This window comes from Balaenoptera physalus (genome assembly GCF_965194825.1).
Source record: "Balaenoptera physalus genome assembly, chromosome: 1".
NCBI lineage: Eukaryota > Metazoa > Chordata > Mammalia > Artiodactyla > Balaenopteridae > Balaenoptera > Balaenoptera physalus.
The window spans coordinates 22,278,430-22,300,792 of NC_138882.1; the positions used below are offsets into that span (position 1 = coordinate 22,278,430).

At 43.7% G+C, this 22,363-nt stretch overlaps 1 long non-coding RNA gene across 1 annotated transcript in view; it reads left to right on the forward strand.

Moving 5' to 3' along the window:
• Positions 1–22,345, forward strand: part of LOC309646664 — a 38,745-nt gene extending 16,400 nt beyond the window's left edge. The window contains exons 2-4 of the long non-coding RNA XR_014255499.1: positions 1,016–1,085; positions 20,114–20,248; positions 21,668–22,345. This is a non-coding gene — a long non-coding RNA (uncharacterized lncRNA). The remainder of the gene's footprint in view (positions 1–1,015; positions 1,086–20,113; positions 20,249–21,667) is intronic.
• Positions 22,346–22,363: the final 18 nt, after the last annotated feature.

Sequence of the window (22,363 nt, forward strand, 5' to 3'; positions counted from 1 at the left end):
TGTGACCATGAGTGAAGAAGAGTGGAAGGCAAGTTGGGTTGGAGTGTCCTTGACCTTGTGCAGTCTAAGATAGGCTTGTCAAGGCCATTGGGAGCCCATGAGCCAGTCAATCATCAGAGGAGTCCTGTGACTCCTGGCTCTTCCTGGAATTCTTTGGCATTGCTTTCTCCCATTTTTCTGCATTCCCACCTGTTTCATACATTTCCACAACTGGGCTTGAATATTTGGGGTCTTTCCCCTGTGGAAGAGGGGATTCTGGGACTGGCCACATGGCAGCCAGTTTGGGACATGCCCTCTGGTGACTGCAGTTACTCTCTGACCATATGATGGCACTGTCTCAAGTTCAGCCTAACAGATCATGCCACTCCCCACACTAGAGTCTGTTTGGAAGCCACAAGGAAGTGAGTATCCTCAGAGTGACTGTGATTTGGTTGCACATGTTGGGAGAAGCAAGCAGGGACCAGCCCTACGCACTCAAAATACCCTGAGGTCTTGCTATGCTCCTCGGCTTGGAGGCTTGAGGGTGCCTTCCAGGTTAGCCGGCTCACATCAATCAATGGAGATCTTTTTGGTGCTTCTGATGATAAGTTCCCTCAGATGGACCCCCAAGAACATGCCAGAGCCCTACCTCTTGGTGAGGCAGCTTCCCGTGCATTGGAGCGACCTTTGTTCCCTGGGGACTCCTGATTCTTGAATGCTGTGGGATGAAGGATGTTGCCCATGGTGGGGGGTCGGGGTGGTGTGTCAGAGTCTATTCTTTCCACACACAGATCCTTGTCGTTTGGGACCATTCTGTGGAGCTTTCGATGTGTTGGTTTGATGTCTTCTGGTTTTTACCACACAGTCTCAGGTGTCGAGTTTGGGGTGAAAGGGAGATGGCCAAGTGCTTGTCAGGGTGGGGAGCACAGCAGCAGCCCTACTCTGTGACGTTAGACGCTTTCACATTGCAATGGCCGTTTGAAAGATGCGGACATCACACCTAGGAAGATAAAGCTCTCCTCTCGCTTTGTCGCAGATTGAATCTGGCGCTGAACTCCCTCAACTGCCAGCCCCTCTGTGCGTCTACTCCCCAGACCTCTGTTCAGGTACGTGTTCTTGCACTTACAAGTGGGCGTTGGATGCCTGCTCTGTGCGCTCAGCCCCGGTAGGCAGGAATAACGACACGGCTTCTCCACGTGCCCCTGTCTTGGGAGAGAGAAAGACTGAGAAACTGCTGGGGGACTGGGCGAGACGTGCTGTAGGACCCAGAGGGCACCCAACCCAGGAAGGCATTCTGGAGGAGGTGACATTTCAGCTGAGTCAGGAAGGACAAAGAAAAAGTGGCCTGGCAGAGAAGCAGGGATGGTGGAGGGAGGAGGGCATAGGATGTTGGAGGTGGGGGTTGGGAGAGTTAGGGTGTATGTGGGGCAAGCTGACAGGTGAGTCTGAGCAGGCAAAGCAGACACAGAGGGGCCTGAATGCCACTCCAAAGAATTTCTTCTGGAATCGCGGGGCACTGGAGGTTTGTGCGCACACCACGACACGATCAGATTCACATCTCTCTGGGCACACAGACATGTACCTGAATAATCTCCTTTGTCTTAATCTGACACCTCGAACGAGCAGGAGGAGGCAACACACAAAGGGGTGTAACTGACTCTAGGGACGAACCTTCTTTTACTCATTTTTAGGCAGATTTACGCTTACATTTGTGAGACCCAGGGCAAGAGTCCCATCACTGAGGCCCACATACCATAGGTCTAAATATCTTCAAGTTATAAGAAGCCAACAAACCATAAACTATAATGTGTTCTCGTCTCCAACCTTGACAAACATACCTTCGTAACAACTGGATGGCCAGAATTTCGGATTTTGAATTCTTTGGTGTCTGTGCCAGAAGGGAGTGGTGCTCAGAGAGCTGGCCAAACCCACCCCCTTCCCTTCCCAACCTCTTTCTTTTGAGGTTGTGGAGGCCTTGCTGGCACACATGTGCCTCCCCGCTCCAGCCCAGGCTCTTACCTTGTTTCCATCTCCCACAAATAACTGCCTTTTAGCCATCTCTTGGGAGAGGTAAGCCAGGGGAAGAGTCCTGTGCAGGTCTTAGAAGCAGCTCTGGACCGTGTGGGTTGGTAATGTAGGGGGTCCTGGGTTCACCAAACAGGATCTAAATTCCAAAGGCAGGGCATGGGCTCTGGGCAGGGCCATCCCGCTGGTCATATTGACTCTGCCCCGCGGGGAGGGCTGCAGCCTGAGGAAGCCCAGGGGAGGGTCTTCTACAGCACAGGTGTCAGGGCAGGAAGCCCTCTTGTCTAAGGTGGCAGGGACACTAGGCCTCATTTGGCAAAAGAGAAAGTGGCTGTGACGTGGGCAGGGGCTGATGCCCCCTGCAGAGGGTTTCCACCGGGGACAGGACGGAGGCCCTGGTTGGGGACCCAGGTCTCTCGTAAAACTCCTCCACTTCAGCCTCTAGCTCCCACTGCTTGGCTGGCTCCTGTGCTTGGTGCCCTCTGGGCCTCGAGGGAGGAGGGGCAGGCGGGGGAGGGCTCTCCCCACAGCCCGGCACAGCCCATCTCTTCTCCCTCAGGTTTGCCTTAAATCTGTTTACATGCATTTCTACTGTTTGTCCTTTTCCTTCCACGAGTCTGGCAGTCCTATTTTTGAGGGTCTGGGCAGGGACCAGGGCTGAGCAAGTCCAGCCAAATCACACAGAGGTTTATCTGCCTTTCTCAGCCACCAGCACTGCTTATCTTCTTGCTCCAACTCCTCTCTCTCCCAGAAGAATGGGTCCTGTCTTCACACTCTGGGCATCGCAGCGGGGGCGGTGGGGGGGGGGGGGGAGAGAGAGAGAGAGAGAGAGAGAGAGAGAGAGAGAGACGGAGGGTGGGTGGGTGAGGTGGAGCCTGAGAGGGAAGAGAGCTCGGCTGGGCCTTGGAAACCAAGAGGAGGTTTATTCCATCGCCTAAAATTGAAATATTCATCCTGGGTTCTCTTTTTGGGAACACTGACGTGTAGGATTAATTTATGACTAGATCCCAAACAAAACAGTCTCTAAGCCCAACACCCAGTAACGTCCCCATTTAGCTCCTCTGCACTTTTCTTCCCCACCTGGCAGGCCTGGGCACACTGGCTCTCAGTGTGTTCACCTGAGCGCAGGCCGGCCTTCTCTGGGCCTCCACTCTGCCCCGTGTCTGCTCTCTCCACAGCTTAGGCCCCGACACCTTAGTCAGCATTCAGCCAGTGTCCTGCCTTGTTCACAAACACTCGGGAGTCCCCTGCTTTTAATCTGTCAACTAGTTATTACGCTTGGTAGATGGTGGGCTCTGATTCTGCACCTGGGAAGCCCTGAGGAGGCCTTGAGAAGCACGGGCTGGCCTTCCTTGTGTGGCAAGCCCCACACAGAAAAGAGACCCAGAGACGCAAGGAAAGTAGCACGAGCTGCCTGACTCAGGCTGTCTCCTCTATGGCACCCAAACATCTTTTCCTAGCCTCACCAAGTCAGAATGTGAGAACTGAAAGGACCTTGGAAACCCGCTGATCTTACAGAGAGGGAAACTGAGAGGGAAGTGAGTTGCCCAAGGTCATACTTCAAACAAGGATTTAATACCAGTTTTCTGCTGTTTTTATGCCAAATAACCTCAGAGGGCCTGGGTGATGGAATCTGCTTCCCTGGTGGGCCTTTCAGGAGACATTCACCTTTGGCCTCTATCCTAGGGTGAGGGAGGGGCTGATAAGAGCAGATACTATGTCAGGCTCCTGACCTTCAACCCTAGGAAAAGCAGGGAAGACAGCATGGCATTCTCCCAGAGCTGCAGGAATGGGGGGCAGAGTCTACAGTGATGACCTGGTGGGGTGGGGAAGTTCCAGGCAGGGACGGGGCTTTGGTGGGCTTCCTAGGCCAGACCCTGGGAGTGGAGCTTATCTGTACTAGATTCCCTGCTCAGCAACTGAGTGCATTCTATTCTTCATCATTAGCATCCCCTCCCTCCTAGATCCTTACAACTGCATAGCAACATGCCATAATATCTTCCATTTTAAGCAACTTTCCTGTAACCCTGTCTACACCTGCCTCCAGCCACTGACCCATTTCTTTGCTTCCTGTTATAGCAAAACTTTTCACAAGAGAGTCTTTCCTTGCCATCTCCCATTCGTCTCCTCCCATTCTCTTTCTTTTTTCTTTTCTGACTTTTTTTTTTTTTTGAGATAGTCACATACCTTGAGTGCATGAACCTTAAATGTACAGCCCAGTGACATTGTACAGATATAATCACTACCCAGATCAAGACATCCAACACTGCCAGCTCCCAAAAGGCTTCCTCATGCCCCTTCCCAGTCGTACCTGATCAGCCCCCTCCCTACCCCAAGAGGAAACGACTCCTCTGGACTCCAGACTAACACTTCAGGGGCGGTGGCATCATCTTGGATGGTCAGCTGGTGTCCTGCACATGCAAAAGATGACCACCTGTCCACAGACAAGAAATCGTATCGCCTGGGAACATTTCCACATAGAAGAGGAAGTCCCCTGGGAGAGGGGGGTGGTCCCAGAGTGCTTGGATGTGTGTATGGGTGGACCCCAAGGGAAAGACATCCACATGAGAACACTGAAGAGTGTTTGTGGGTGGTGGAACCCTTGGGGACTTTACTTGGAGCCTTTCAGCTGTGGATATGTTTTCCTGCTGCCAGCAAAGGAACTCTTGCAGTTTATTGCGTTTTCCTTATTATTCAGTTTTTCCAAAATGTGCATTTGGAAGCCCAACTTGGATTAATTCTTTTTTTTTTAATATCTTTATTGGAGCATAATTACTTTACAATGTTGTGTTAGTTTCTGCTGTACAACAAAGTGAATCAACTATAAGTACACATATATCCCCATATCCCCTGCCTCTTGAGGGATTAATTCTTGAAATCTAATAAGCAAACCATATTATTTGGGGGATATATTAGGAAATCTGGTGTTGAAACAGAAATCAGATGTTCTTTGATTCATGGTTCATTACTTCCACATGTAAACGAATACATTTTCCTAAAAATTTCACACCCTTACCTCTGTAATTAAGTTCCATTCAGCATACCGAGTTACCATTCCAAATGCTCTATTTATTTGTCAAGTATTCATTTGTTTCCCTATTTTTGTATCATTCTTTTTATTTAATGCATTTTTAATAGGATTCTTTTTTATCAGTTACATTAGGCATCATAATCTCATGTACCCAGGACTCAGTCCACATATAATATAGCTGTTATTCTGAGGAACAATGGTTTTGGGACATAAGAGAAGGTGGAAAGGAGACAATATTCCTGGAGAAAGAGAAAGATTTCATTAGATAGAAGATGGAACCCATGGGTGGGAAGGTTGGACTCCAGATGTTTTCTTTCAGAAGCTGGAAACAGTGAGTGGTCATGTGTGAATATATAGTGGAGAATCTGGAGGGGCTGGAGAACCCGTGAGGCTCCCATGGACTTATTAACCCCCAGCTGTGATGTCAGGAAGCCACTGTTGGCCCCGGACCCTATGTGGCCAGTAACCCTGTCCTTTAAGTCCTCTTTGTAAGGCTTTGTATTTGCAGGAGTGCTTGAAAGTGCTAAAGGATCTGTGGGAAGGATTTTCCAAATTGATGTCAAGGACTGAATTTACAGGATATACCCTAGCTGATAGCAAGGCAATCCTTCACTCAATTTAATATGGTTCTTGGCAAGATGGACTTGAAAGCTGAAAACAACTTCTATAGGAAACCACCAAATAATGCCTTGCTCCAATGTCTCCTCCTGTATCTGTTATATTTTCACTGTCCCTTCTAAAAGGCTCATGTCACTTTCTTCTTAGAATTTAGTAGTAGGAAATTTCATCTTTCCTAAAGACCTTGTAAGCTTCCTGTGAGAACCATGGAAATATGCCACTTGGATCTCCCTCTAAAAAAGGACTTGCCAATCAGCTCTGAGGTGTGCAGTCAGCTGCGAGCCTCCAGCTGCAATGTTTGAGCTAATGCCACACTCTTCCCAGGCAGCCCCCAGCCAATGACAGAGCAAGGCAGGGGCCCCAGGAAATGACTCTTTCTGTCCAACTTGGGACTCTACTAAAGGCACTTTTTCACCAGAGCTCCCCTTTGGGCCAGCCAAGACTTTCTTGGAGCTGCACAACAGTCAGGGGCTTTTCCTACCCCATCCTTTTTCCTCCCCCTCTCCTCTGCCTATCACAGCCCTCACAATGGGAAGGCTTACTCCTGCTCCTTCCTCCCTTTATCTTTCACATGCATCACCCCCAATAAATCTCTTGCACTTCTAACTCCATCTTTGAGTCTGCGTCTCAGAATGACCCAACTGACACACTATCAAAATCATGACTCCCTTGATTTCCTGGAATCGAGTTATACCCTTAATTGCATTGTCCCAAGTCAGCAACTCTGAAACTGTTTTGCAGAACAACTGTGTTACACACACACTAAAGATAAGATACATTTCCCCAAAACTTTAATGTAAAAAAGCTCTGAGAAGTCTTGCAATAAGTACTTCTTTTGGGGTTATTTTTGCTTAACACAAGTTTTCACATATTTGAACATGGACTCCCTTTTATACGATATACTTATTAACATCCCATGCAACATTAGTGTGCCTTAAAACACTGTTTGGGAAATGCTAATCTAGGTGGTAGGCATTTAAAAAATATGTATTCTTGTAATCTTCTTCCGGTCTGTGGTTTGTCTTTTCATGCTCTGATGGTGTCTTTTGATGAGCAGAAGCTCTTAATTTCAATGAATTCCATTTTATCAAACTTTCTTTTGTGGTTAATTTTTTGCATCTAATTTAAGAAATCTTTGCTTACTTCAAGGTCATGGAAATATTCTTTCATATTTTATTCTAGCAGTTTTATCATTTTTTGACATTAGGTCTATAATTAATCTTGAATTAATTTTTATATATAGTGTGAGGTGGAGGTCGAGATTCATGTTTTTTTTCTTGTAAAAATCTAATTGTTCTGGCACTATGTATTGAAAAGACCCTTCTTGGGACTTCCCTGGTGACACAGTGTTTAAGAATCTGCCTGTCAATGCAGGGGACATGGGTTCGATCCCTAGCCCAGGAAGATCCCATATGACGTGGAGCAACTAAGCCCATGCACCACAACTACTGAGCCTGCGCTCTAGAGCCTGTGTGCCACAACTACTGAAGCCCACGTGCCTAGAGCCCGTGCTCCACAACAAGAGAAGCCACCACAATGAGAAGCCCGCACACCACAATGAAGAGTAGCCCCGCTCGCCGCAGTTAGAGAAAGCCCATGCACAGCAACAAAGACCCAACGCAGTCAAAAATAGATAAATAAATTTATTTTAAAAAAAGAAGAAAAGACCCTTCTTTTTCCCTATTGAATAGCAGTCATAAACCAAGTGACCATATATATATATATATATATATATATATATATATATATATATATGTATATATATATGTATATATATATTTGAACTCTGCATCCTGTTCCATTGGTCTATGTCTATCCTTTCACCACACTCTTTTAATTACTGCAGCTTTGAAATTAATTACTGCACTTTGAAATGTGCTTACCAACTTTGTTCTTCTTCTCCTGAACACTCTTTTTTTTTGGCTGCACCGCACGGCACGTGGGATCTTTGTTCTCTGACCAGGGATCGAACCCACGCCCCCTTGCATTGGAAGCATGGAGTCTTAACCACTGGACCATCAGGGAAGTCCTGACATTCCTGATTAATCTAGATCCTTTGAGCTTGTATATAAATTTTTAAATCAGTTTCTCCATGTTCTTAAAAAAGCTTGCTGGGATTTTGATTGTGATTGCATTGGCTCCATAGATCTAGTTAGGGAGCATTAGCATCTTTAAAATATTGAGTCTTTCAATTCACAGACATGGTATACATCTCTATTTATTTAGATCTTTAATTTCTTTCCACAATATTTTGCAGATTTTTAGTATAGGGATCTTGCACATCTTTTGTTAGGCTTATTCCTAGATAGCTGATGTGATTTTTTAATGTAAATAACATTTTAAAAATGTTCCAATAAAAAGACATAGAGGGGCTGAATGGATATAAAAACAAGACCCATATATACGCTGCCTACAAGAGATTTCAGATCTAAAGATATACACGGACTGAAAGTGAGGGGGTGGAAAAAGATACTCCATGCAAATGGAAATCAAAAGAAAGCCAGGGTAGCAATATTTATATCAGACAAAATAGACTTTAAAACAAAGACTGTTGGATAAACAACAAGGTTCTACTGAATAACACAGAGAACTATATTCAATATCTTATGATAAACCATAATTGAAAAGATATAAAAAAAGAATATATGTATATATAAGAAAAAATATATATATTTACTATGTCATGTTAATTTTGTTGTACAGCAAAAGAATGTATATATATATAACTGAATCACTTTGCTGTACAGCAAAATTAACACAACATTGTAAATCAACTAAGCTTCAGTTAAAAATATTGATTAAAACAAAGACTGTAACAAGAGACAAAGAAGAATACATAATGATCAAGGGATCAATTCAAGAAGAAGATATAACAATTGTAAATATATATGCAGCCAACATAGGAGCACCTAAATACATAAAGCAAATGTTAACATACATAAAGGGAGAAATTGACAGTAACACAATAATAGTAGGGAACTTTAACATCCCACTTATATCAATGGACAGATCATCAAGATAGAAAACCAATAAGGAAACACTGGCCTTAAATGACACATTAGACAAAATGAACTTAATAAATATATATAGAACATTCCATCCAAAAGCTACAGAATACACATCGTTTTCAAGTGCACATGGAACATTCTCCAGGATAGACCACATGCTAGGCCACAAAGCAAGCCTCAGTAAATTTAAGAAAATTGAAATTATATCAAGCATCTTTTCTGACCATGACACTGTGAGGCTAGAAATCAACTACAAGAAAAAGTTTCAAAAAACACAAACGTGGAGAGGCTGAACAATATGCTACTAAGCAACCGATGGATCACTGAAGAAATAAAAAAATACATGGAGATAAATGAAGATGAAAACACAAAATCTATGGGACACAGCAAAAGCAGTTCTAAGAAGGAAATTTATAGCAGAATTTAAGCCTACCTCAGGCTTAAACTAATAATAGAAAGATCAATGAAACTAAGAGTTGGTTCTTTGAAAAGACAAAAAAAATTGATAAACTTTTAGTCAGACTCATTGAGAAAAAAAGAAAGAGGGCCCAAATGAATAAAATCAGAAATGAAAAAGGAGAACTTACAACTAACATCCCCAAAATACAAAAGGGTCATAAGAGATTACTATGAACAATGATATGCCCATAAAATGGACATCCTGGAGGAATGGACAAATTTCTAGAAATGTACAACCTTCCAAGACTGAACCAGGAAGAAATAGAAAATATGAACAGACCAATTACCAGTAATGAAATTGAATCAGTAATAAACTCCCAAAAAACAAAAGTCCAGGACCAGATGGCTTCACAGGTGAATTCTACCAAATATTTAGAGAAGAGTTAACACCTATTCTTTTCAAACTATTTTTAAAAAATTACAGAAGAGGGAATGTTTCCAAACTCATTCTATGAGGCCAGAATCACCCTAATACCAAAACCAGACAAAGATATCACACACAAAAAGAAAATTACAGGCCAAAATCACTGATGCAAAAATCCTCAACAAAATATTAGCAAACCAAATTCAACAATACATTAAAAGGGTCATACATCTTGATCAAATGGGATTTATCCCAGGGATGCAAGGCTTGTTCAATATCTGCAAATCAATGTAATACACCACATTAACAAATTGAAGGAAAATATCATATGATCATCCCAATAGATGCAGAAAAAGCTTTTGACGTCCATTTCTGATAAAAACTCTCCACAAAATGGGTATAGAGGAAACATACCTCAACATTATAAAGGCCATATATGATAAGCCCACAGCTAACATCGTACTCAACTATGAAAAGTTGAAAGCGTTTCCTCTAAGATCAGGAAGAAGACAAGGATGCCCACTCTCACCACTTTTATTTGGCATAGTATTGGAAGTTCTAGCCACAGCAATCAAACAAGAAAAAGAAATAAAAGGAATCCAAATTGGAAAGGAAGAAGTAAAACTGTTGCTATTTGCAGATGATATGATACTCTACAAAGAAAATCCTAAAGACACGACCACAAATCTACTAGAGCTCATCAATGTTTTTGGTAAAGCTGCAGGATATGAAATTAATATACAGAAATCTGTTGCATTTCTATACACTAACAGTGAACTATCAGAAAGAAAAATTAAGGAAACAATCTCGTTTACCATCACATCAAAAATAATAAAATACCTAGGAATAAATCTAACTAAGAAGGTAAAAGACCTGTACTCAGAAAACTATAAGACACTGATGAAAGAAATTAAAGATGACACTAAAAAATGGAAAGATATACTGTGCTTATAGATTGGAAACAGTAATATTTTTAAATGACCATACTACCTAAGGCAATCTACAGATTCAGTGCAATCCCTAACAAACTACCAATGGCATTTTTCACAGAGTAGAACAAATAATTTTAAAATTTGTATGGAAACACAAAAGGCCCTGAAGAGCCAAAACAATTTTGAGAAAGAGCTGAAGGTATCACACTCCCTGACTTCAGACTATACTACAGAGCTACAGTAATCAAAGCAGTATGGCACTGGCACAAAAACAGACATATAGATAAATGGAATAGGATAGAAAGCCTGGAAATAAACCCATGCACTTATGGTCAAGTAATCTACAACAAAGGAGACAAAAATATACAATGGGGAAAAGGCAGTCTCTTCAATAAGTATGCAGGGAAAACTGGACATCTACATGTAAAAGAATGAAATTAGAACATTTTCTCACACTATATACAAAAGTAAACTCAAAATGGATTAAAGACCTAAATGTAAGACCAAAAACCATAAAGCCCCTAGAAGAAAACATAGGTAGAACACTGACACAAATTGTACCAATGTTTTTTTGGGTCTGTCTCCTAAGGCAAAGGAGACAAACTCAAATATAAGCAAATAGAACCTAATTAAACTGAAAAGCTTTGGCACAGCAATGGAAACCATTGACAAAATGGAGAGACAACCTACTGAATGGGAGAAAATCTCTGTAAATGATATGACTGATAAGGGGTTAATATCCAAAATACATAAACGGCTCATTCAACTCAATATCAAAAAAAAAAAAACCAAAAAACCACCTGATTAAAAAACAGCAGAAGGCCTGAATAGATATTTTTCCAAAGAAGACATGCAGATAGCCAACAGGCACATGAAAAGATGCTCAACATCACTAAATTTTCAGAGAAATGCCAATCAAAGCCACAATGAGATATCACCTCACACCTGTCAAAATGGCTATCATCAAAAAAGGCCACAAGTAACAAATGTTGGTGAGGATGTGGAGAAAAGGGAACCCTCATACACTGTTAATGGGAATGGAAATTGGTGCAGCCACTGTGAAAAACAGTATGGAGGTTCCTCAAAAAACTAAAAATAGAACTACCATATGATTTAGTAATTCCACTACTGGGTGTACACCCGAAGAAAACAAAAAGACTAATTTGAAAAGACACATGCTCCACAATGTTCATAGCAGCATTATTTACAATTGCCAAGATATGGAAGTAACCCAAGGGTCCATCAACAGATGAATGGATAAAGAAGATGCGGTATATACATACAGTGAAATAGTTCTTAGTCATAAAAGAAGAATGAAATCTTGCCATTTGCAGCAACATGGATGGACTTGGAGGGCATTATGCTAAGTGAAATAAGTCAGATAAAGAAAGACAAATACTGCATGATATTGCTTGTATGTGGAATCTAAAAAAAATAAATGAATGAATATAACAAAACAGAAAAAGACTCACAGATATAGAGAAAAAACTAGTAGTTACTGGGGGAAGGAGCAAGATAGGGGTAAAGGATTAAAAGTTACAAACCACTATGTATAAAATAAATAAGCTACAAGGATGTATTGTACAACACAGGGAATATAGCCAATATTTTATAATAACTTTAAATGGAGTATGACCTATAAAATTTTTGAATCAGTATTTTTGTACACCTGAAACTATATAATATTATAAATCAACTATACCTCCATAAAAAATTTCCTTTTCCAATTCTTCGTTGCTAGTATATACAAATACAAGTAATTTTTTATATTGACCTTCTATCCAGTGACATTGTTAAATTCACTTATTAATTCTTATGGTTTGTGTATTGTTTTGGATTTTCAACATACACAATCACGTCATCTGCTAATAGAGACAGTTTTACTTCTTTTCAGAACAACTGCTATATTTTTCTTTCTTTTGCCTTATGGTACAGTGTTAAATGGAAGTGGTGACATTGGGTATCCTTGTCTTTCTCTCCATAATAATGGTAGAAAGTGCTTTGATGACAAAAGCACTTCTCTGGTGCAAGGTAAAGTAATTGCATTTGACCCTACACAATCCTGTCTTTCCTGCACTGAGACAGCAATCCAATCAGCACTGTTAACTCTTGCCAAACACCGCATTAGTGTCTTGGATATAGCTAGGGCCTTCATCTCCCAGCAAGGAAGGAAAAGGGAGATATTGTTACCACTGTATAAATGGAGAAACTGGGTCACAGCATTAAATCAAAGCAGAACTAGGGACAGAATCTATGCTGCCTACTTACCCACTGCCCAGTCCCCTGGGCCAGGCTGTCCAGAGACCATATATGGGTAGAACTGGGCTGGGCTGGTGCTTGACCTCAGGCCTAACCATTCACTTTTGTGATCAGAAATTGTGTGTTGAAATGGTTTTGTTTTCTGTGACAGTCACCATTTCAGAGACTCTCAAAACACAGCACTCTCTCCAGTGGCACTAGGAAGAATATAGACATGGCTCTGCCCCTCTGACCCCATTTGTAAGATGGGCACATCAGTCCTGGTCTGGGTCCTTCATAGTAATTTTGGCTGTCAGATCCAAAAAAGGGTTGGTCCTTGGCTGAACTCGGAGTAAATTCATTTGCACTGTGATGGTGCCTGTACCTTTGTTTCTGTGTGATTTAATCATTTGCTTATGATATTTAATAAAAATCAGACATCACATCATTGGTGTCTTTCTAAAGCATCACCACTGGCCCCATTCGTGATGCTGGTTGGTGATTTTGGACTAGCAAGTTGAACTGAGAGAGACTGATCCTGTTTTTATGTCTTCTGTCCATTTCTAGACTAAATTGGGGGCAAGTCTGAATCATTTGTCTTATCTTTTGGCTCTACCTTTGATCTAATCACTTCTCACCACCCCCAGTGCTAGGACACCATCTTCTCTCCCTGGATTCTTATACAGCTGCCCAACATTTGCTGTCAGTTCCCCTCCAAACAGCCAATGTGAGCAATCACACTCAAAATCCTGTGATGGGGACTTCTCTGGTGGCGCAGTGGTTAAGAATCCACCTGCCAATGCAGGAGACACAGGTTCGAGCCCTGGTCCGGGAAGATCCCACATGCCGTGGAGCAACTAAGCCTGTGAGCCACAACTAGTGAGCCTGCGCTCTAGAGGCCATGAGCCACACCACAACTACTGAAGCCCACGTGCCTAGAGCACGTGATCTGCAACAAGAGAAGCCACCGCAATGAAAAGCCTGTGCACAGCAACGAAGAGTAGCCCCCACTTGCCACAACTAGAGAAAGCCCACGTGCAACAACGAAGACCCAACACAGCTAAAAATAAATTAATTAATTAATTTTAAAAAATCCTGTGATGATCTCTCATTACACACAGGGTAAGCAGAGCACAATTTCTGACCAGAGCCCACCAGGTCCTGCAGGAGAGTGCCTCCTCTGTTCTGTGCCAGATCACATCTTCCCACACAGCGATAGCCAGGCTGACCTCTTTGCTCTCCCCCAAATAGTCCATGCTCCCACCTTGAGCACTTGTTGTTTTGTCTGCCCGATTCGATGCTCTTTGCAGACACGCACCAGAAGGACTCACTCTCCCAGGTCCTCAGGTCTCTCTGCTCAAAATTCACCTCATCAGATTGGTGACCACTTTATTTAAAATAGCCCCTCTAATCACTCTGTATCCTCTTGCATGACTTTATTTTCAACACAACGATTATACTTATTTGTTTTGTTGATCACTGTGTGTTGCCCCATTTTAGGATATAAACTCCTTGAGGTCAGGGACATGTCTGCTTGTTTACAACTCTGAGTGTCCAGAACAGGGCTTATCATAAGTGCTTAATAGATGAGTCTTGAATGAATGGCTGATGAATCACGGGTTATGTCCAGGGGTGCCAGCAATTTCTGGTCCTTGTTCAGGCAAGGAGTCTGCATTAGAGACAGAGTTCAAGTGGCAGGTGTCCCAGCAGGGAAGAAGAGCTGAGCCTAGGAGGCTCCATGGTGTTTGGTGGCTTGGAAAAAAGGTCAGCAGACAGCTGCCTGCTGGGCTCAAGAAGGCAGGTCTGTGTTTTGTTGAGTTAGTTGTGCACGTGTCTCCTGATTACAAGTTTCTGGAGGTGCAAACCTGTGTTTCATTCTCTTTGTATCCTCAGTGCTAAATACAGTGCCTGCCACAGAGATGATACTCCATAAGTATTTCTTGAGTGAACAAATGATTGACTGAATGAGCAGCTGGTGTTTCCCAGGCAATACCAGTTTTGTGGGCTGAGTTGTGTACACTTCCCCCAAGCTCATGCTTCAATTCCTAACCCCCAGGTCCTCAGAATGTGACTGTGTTTGGAGACAGGGCATTTAAAGAGATGAGTAAATTAAAATGAGGCCATTAGAGTGGACCCTATTCCAATATGACTGGTGTCCTTATAAGAAAATGAGGTAAGGACACAGATGTGTACAAAGGGAAGACCACGTGAAGACAGAGGAGAAGACAGCCATCCACAAGCCAAGGAGGTCTCAGAAGAAACCAACCCTGCTGACACCTTGATCTTGGACTTCTGGCCTCCGGAACCATGAGAAAATAAATTTCTATTGTTTAAGGCAGGGGTCCCCAAGCCCCAGGCCATGGACCAGTACCGGTCCGTGGTCTGGTAGGAACTGGGCCACACAGCAGGAGGTGAGTAGCGGACGAGCAGGCGAAGCTTCATCTGTATTTACAGCCGCTTGCCATCGCTTGCATTACTGCCTGAGCTCCACCTCCTGTCAGATCAGCAGCGGCATTAGATTCTCATAGCAGCGCGAACCCTACTATGAACTGTGCATGTGAGGGATCTAGGTTGCGCACTCCTTATGAGAATCTAATGCCTGATGATCTGAGGTGGAGCTGAGGCAGTGATGCTAGCGCTGGGGAGCGACTGCAAATACAGATTATCATTAGCAGAGAGGTTTGACTGCATAGAGACCATAATAAATCAATTTCTTGCAGACTCATATCAAAACCCTATCAGTGAGTGGCAAGTGACAATTAAGCTGCATCTGGTGGCAGGCTCTATAGTGGCAAGTGAATTGATGTACTTCAACTGTACAGCTGCATCTGCTGGCAGGCTTAAAGTCAGAATCTGACACTTATTTTAGTCCGTGCATGGCCCACCCATTATTTGATTTACCACTTCTGTCTGCGCCTATTTCCTGCACTGCACACTTGTCTCAGTCACAGTTTTCGTAAGCCCACAAGCTTACCCTAGCCAAAATGAGTAAAAAACACACGTCGCTGGAGAGCTTCTTTGAAAAGGGGAAAGACCCAATGATGAGACAGCAGAAGACTCTAAGACTGCCAACCAAAAGAAAGCTGTATGTAAAAGAAAATACCAAGAGTCTTACTTAAATTGCAGGTTCATTGCAACAGGTGATTCACATTCTCCAAGCCCGCTTTGTATAATATGTGACGACTGGCTATCCAACGAAGCCATGAAAGCTTCAAAACTGCTTTGCCACATGGAGACCAATCACCCTGCATTAAAAGACAAGCCTTTGGAGTTTTTCAAAAGAAAAAAATGTGAACACGAAGAACAGAAGCAATTACTGAAGGCCACCACTTCATCAAATGCGTCTGCACTGAGAGCATCATTCTTAGTGGCTAACCGCATTGCTAAAGCTAAGAAGCCCTTTACTGTTGGTGAAGAGTTGATCCTGCCTGCTGCTAAGGACATTTATTGTGAACTTTTAAGAGAGGCTGCAGTTCAAAAGGTGGCACGTGTTCCTCTTCTGGCTAGCACCATAACTAGACGACTTGATGAAATAGCAGAGGATACTGAGGCACAATTGTTAGAGAGGATTAATGAGTCACCGTGCTGTGCAATCCAGGTTGACGAGTCTACCGATGTTGACAACAAGGCAACAATGCTTGTTTTTGTGCAATATATTTTTCAGGAGGATGTGCATGAGGATATGTTATGTGCACTTTTGTTGCCAACCAACACCACAGCTGCAGAACTATTCAAGTCTCTGAATGATTACATATCAGGAAAACGGAACTGGTCATTTTGTGTCGGTATATGCATGGACGGAGTGGCTGCCGTGACTGGACAGCTTTCTGGTTTCACTACTCGGGTCAAAGAGGTCGCTTCTGAATGTGAGTCTACGCACTGGGTCATCCATAGAGAAATGCTGGCTAGCCAAAAAATGTCACCTGAACTTAACAACGTTTTGCAAGATGTGATTCAAATTATCAACCACATTAAAGTACATGCCCTTAACTCACGTCTGTTTGCACAGCTCTGTGAGGAGATGGACATAGAGCACACACGTCTTCTCTTATACACAGAAGTGAGATGGCTTTCTAAAGGTAGATCACTGGCCAGAGTTTTTGAGTTACGAGAGACACTCTAGAGATTTCTTTTAGCAAAACAGTCACCACTGGCAGCACAATTCAGTGACACAATGGATCGCAAAACTTGCTTACTTGTGTGACATATTCAACCTGCTCAAGGAACTCAATCTGTCACTTCAGGGGAGAACAACTGTGTTCAAGTCTGCAGATAAAGTGGCTGCATTCGAAGCCGAACTGGAATTATGGGGGTGACCAGTGAACACTGGGATTTTTGACATGTTCCAATCATTAGCAGAGATTTTGAAAGAGACTGAGCCAGGGCCTTCTTTCTCCCAGCTGGTGCATGATCACCTATCTCAGCTCTCAGAAGAGTTTGAGCATTACTTCTCAACCACAAAAGACCCCTGAACTGGGAAGGAATGGATCCGCGACCTGTTTGTGAATAAGCCGGGTGAATCGATTTTGTCCGCGCTAGAAGAGGATCAACTGCTTGAGATCGCAAATGACGGTGGCCTTAAAAGTCTGTTTGAGACAACGTCAAATCTCCATACGTTCTGGATTAAAGTCAAGGCGGGATATCCTGAGTTTGCCACAAAAGCACTGAAAAGCCTGCTTCCATTCCCAACATCCTATCTTTGTGAAGCAGGGTTTTCTGCAGTGACAGCAACCAAAACGAAATTACGGAGTAGATGGACATAAGCAACACACTTCGTGTGTCACTGTCTCCCATCACCCCCAGATGGGACCATCTAGTTGCAGGAAAACAAGCTCAGGGCTCCCACTGATTCTGCATTATGGTGAGTTGTATAATCATTTCATCATATATTACAATGTAATAATAATAAAGTGCACAATAAATGTAATGCGCTTGAATCATCCCGAAACCATCCCTGCCCACCCACCTCCCCCCACACCCCGCCAGTCCGTGGAAACATTGTCTTTCACAAAACTGGTCCCTGGTGCCAAAAATTTGGGGGAGCGCTGGTTTAAGGTACCCAGTCTGTTTTGTTTTCTTATGGCAGCCCGAGCAGACTGATCCACCGGTCTAGGAACAAAAGGGTTCACAGTCACGAAGCATAATTACTCCAAATCCATCCCCACCTCAAATTGTCCTCCAATTCCCCAGAATCTCTTGGGAGTCTGAACAGATGTCTGCCCTTGCTCTTGAGCTGACGGCCGTCTGCCCGCATCCCTGTGGTGATGTCTAACATTGTGGCCAACCTTGAAGCCCCGTGGGTTGGGGGGACTGGCCAGGGGGCTGCTGCCACCCCACTGTTCACCAGCTCTCACCGGGGGACACTGGTGCCAATGGGGAGGGCCCTGAGATCTCAGGACTGCTGGCCTTTGCTGCTGTCATGTTGATGGTGGGCTGGTGACTGCCAAGGCCACTGGTGACAGCACTGTGCACAGGGGTGCTTTCACACTTAGATATCCAGTATTTAGGGGACCTGGCCTAGACCTCAGTGTGATTCAGCAGGGCCAGGATAGAGCCCAGTGAGTGTCAGATTCTGTGCTAATGACAGATCCAACCCTCTCCTCTAATGCTTGGTCATCGATATTCTTTATCGAACAGCTTACAGAAATAGGCAATTTTGCTTTATGAGTTTTTATACAAATGGGATAATACTGTTATTACTATTATTTTGTAATTGGCTTTTTGTTGCCTAACACTATATTTCATTTTTTTTTCTTTAGTTTTTGTTCTTTTTGGCCGCATCACATGGCATGTGGGATCTTAGTTCCCTGACCAAGGACTGAACCTGCACACCCTGCAGTGGAAGCGCAGAGTCTTAACCACTGGACCGCCAGGGAATTCCCTGCCTAACACTGTATTTGAGAGATCTTTATTCTAGTAAAATGGAGAACTACTAAGGATAGTATGACGGGACCATGATTTAACCATTCCCTTTTTAGTAGTCCTGGTTTCCAGTTTTTCTAGTTTCTCTTGTTGCAAACAATGTTTCAGGAAACACCCCTGTGCATGTGGGTTCACGTGTTATTATTTCTTAAAGATTTCACATCTTCAAGTGAAATTTCTGCATCTAAGGTAGTGCTGGCCAATAGAACTTTCTGCAATGATGAAACTATTCTATTCCACACTATCCAATATGGTAGACACTTGCCAACATCTAACTCTTGAGCACTTGACATGTAGCTACTGCAACTGAGGAAGTGAAACTTTAATTGTGTTTAATTTTAATTAATTAACATTTAAACTTAAGCACGCATAGCTGGTGACTATTATATATTGGATAGTGCAGGTCTATGCCAACACATATTTTAAATTTTAATAAATCCAGCTAAAATGTACTTCAAGAGGTCTGTATGAGCATGCCTTCTCGCAGACAGTGCCCATTTTCCCACATCCTCGTCAACACATTAATTTTTCCCAACTGATGAGTAATAGCATCTAATTGTGAGATTAAATTTGTTTGTGTTGTGCCTATTTTTGTGTATTAATTAGCCATTTTTATTGCCTCTTCCGTGACTTGCTTATTCATATCCTTTGTTTTTATGCCACTGGATTGGCTTTCTCTTGTTATTTCTTGGAGCACTTCCTGTCTTCTGGGTATTCATACAATCCTTTTATACATGTAGCAGATATTTTCCATCTATAGTAGGAGCAGGCCTGCCCCTCACTGCCCATTGCCTCAAAGAGGCCATGCAGTGGAGATTCTGGGTTTGGAAGCAAACCAGTGAGCCTGCCCTCAGCATGAGACTAGCGTGGGTGTCGATGTGGCCTATTTGCCAGAATGCTGGATGGCCTGTCCCCTCGTTCTCCCAGAGCTTTGCAGTCCAGCCTGAGCTCTGTGACTCAGTCAGCTGAGCCTCAAGTGGAGCCCTGCTCCAAATGAATAAATGAGGATGACCGTTGTGACAATGGGTGCCATCCACAGTGGTGTGGGTTGTCCTGCTGGATGCTGATTATACAGGCCTAGCGCCCTGGACCGAGGGGAGCTGGGCAATGCCTCTCGGCCCAAAGCCCAGGAGACTCCTGCACGGGTGGGGGTGGATTAGACGGCCTCAGAGGACCTTTCTAATTCCAACACCGAGTCACACCCTTCCTTGCTTTGTCCCAGCAGAGTGCTGGGGTAACTGGTGGACTTGGACTTGTGTCCAGATATCAGCTGTGTGACCTCGGGAGGGTCTCTGAGTCTGTTTTCCCTCATCTGTAACATAAGGATACAATTCCATGTGTGACCTGAACTTGTAGGGCTGTTGTGCAGTGTGTGTGAAATACTGGAAAGGCAACCTTAGAGCCCTGTCACAAGCTGTAAGAGTGTCTGTCCCTGGGCCTGGCCCACGTGCCGGGAGTCTAGCTGGGTTTCCATGTAGAATTAAAGCAAGCTGGAGGTTTACCTTGCACGTGAGCCATTCTCTTCTTATTTTCACAGGGGGTTCCCGAGAACTAAAGGGCCCCTCTTTTTGAGTTCCTCAGCTGCTTAGCAGAGATGGCTGACCCCCTTTCACAAGGCTGGGGCCGACCGCAGTGTGCGGCCTGGAGCATCTCTACCCCTCCTGCTTCCCAGGTATGTAGGCTTCTTCTATGAAGGTAAAGGGCAATTTCCTGGCTTCCAAGAGGATCATGAGGGACCCACAGCAGGGAGTTCTGGCGGGGTCTAGAGACAAGATGAGGCTTGTCATCTTGCTGACGAATGCTGTATCTGGATATTAGAGCAGGGGAATGTCTGTATTCTTACTTCCTCTGACTCTCCCTGAAACACTCATAGTCCTTTAACTTCCCGTCACACCTCCCCAGATAGTCTGGTTCTCATCCTTTTGCCCAGAGTTGGATATACGGTTCCTTTGTGGAGTCAGCCCTGCTTTCAGTGTGGAACGTATTTGGTTTGAAGCCAGGGTCTGCCATTTACCAAATGGAGGAGTTGGTTACCTTGCTCAAACTCTTTGACCCTCAGTTTTCTCATCTTTGAAATGGGCATGTTGATTCTTATGGCCCAGGATTGTTCTGAGAAGTCAATGCAAACCTTAACATAAACACCTAGCCAAGTGCCTGGCAATCGGGGAGTTGTTCATCTTTTTCTTATTATTAATGTAATTATTAATGCACGACAAATGTTAATATTGAGAGGTTGATATGGAGATGAATAAAACATGTTGTCTGCTGTTGAGAGGCTGAATCTGGCTGGAGAAGAAACACACACATCTACAATTTGAATGTGAACAGGAGGGAAATAGAGAATCATGTTGGCTTTCCAGAGAGCAGGGCGGCTGTGTACAAAGGTGCACATCTGGGCAGCTGTAGATGTAGAATAAAGCTCTGGCTTATGTCATAATAGGCCCAGGTCCAGGGCTACCTCCGACCTGGGTAATAAAACAGTAGGACCGGGCTGCATGCCCACCCTGCTCCTCTTCCTCTGATGTACCCCAGAGCTCCTGGGGGTTCTCCTGCTCCCACTCCCTCTCCTGACACTGCCTTCAGCTCGTCTCCAGAGCTGCCTTGTAGAATTTAGACCTTTACTCTGGATCTGGTGTCACCCCTTGGCTTGAACTCTTGACACTGAAACTTGAACTGTAGCTGGTTCTCGAGCCCTTCACCCGTAGCTCCACGAGGCACCACTAAAGGTCAGCTCCGCCCCACACGAACCTCAGTTCCTGCAGCAGCAGCAGGCCCTGCTCATCTGGGATGGGAGTTCAGATAGGAACGCCCACTCCTGGGGCACGCTGCTGTGCTCTCGTGGGGTGGGATGAATCTTCTGGGTTTCCTTGATACCTCCTTGGAGGCCTATGAGACTGGGGACAGGGTGTGGATGGAAGAGTCCCTCAGCCTTGTCCTAGTCATACAAACAGAGGTTGTTCAGTCCTGCTGCTATAAAACATATCATTAAGAAAATAAGCAGTCAATGGACATTTAGGGTGTTTCCATGTGTTGGCTATCGTGACTAATGCTGCTATGAATGTAAGGGTGCATGTATCTTTTTGAATTATAGCTTTATCCGGATATATGCCCAGGATGTCTGTCAACAAATGAATGGATAAAGAAGATATGGTACATGTATACAATGGAATACTACTCAGCCATAAAAAAGGAGGAAATCATGCCATTTGCAGCAACATGGCTGCAACTAGAGATTATGATACTAAGTTAAGTAAGTCAGAAAGGGAAAGACAAATACCATATGATATCACTTATATGTGGAATCTAAAATATGACACAAATGAACCTATCTATGAAACAGAAACAGAATCACAGACATAGAAAGCAGACTTGTGGTTGCCAAGGGGGAGGGAGGGTAGGGGAGGGATGGACTGGGAGTTTGGGATTAGTAGATGCAAACTATTACTTACAGGATGGATAAATAACAAGGTCCTACTGTATAGCACAGGGAACTATATTCAATATCCTGGGACAAACCGTAATGGAAAAGAATATGAAAAAGAATGTATATATGTGTATAACTGAGTCAATTTGCTGTACAGCAGAAATTAACACAACATTGTAAATCAACTATACTTCAATTAAAAGATAAATTTAAAAAATAAGAGAAAAAGAGAAAGAAAATAATCAGTGCCTACAAGCGGCCGAATGGCACTAAGATCTAGCCCTGCCCCCTCTTCTGGCATCATTTATTCAATACTTCGTACTGGAGGAGAATCTGTGATGTAGACATGAGTCTGACCTGGAC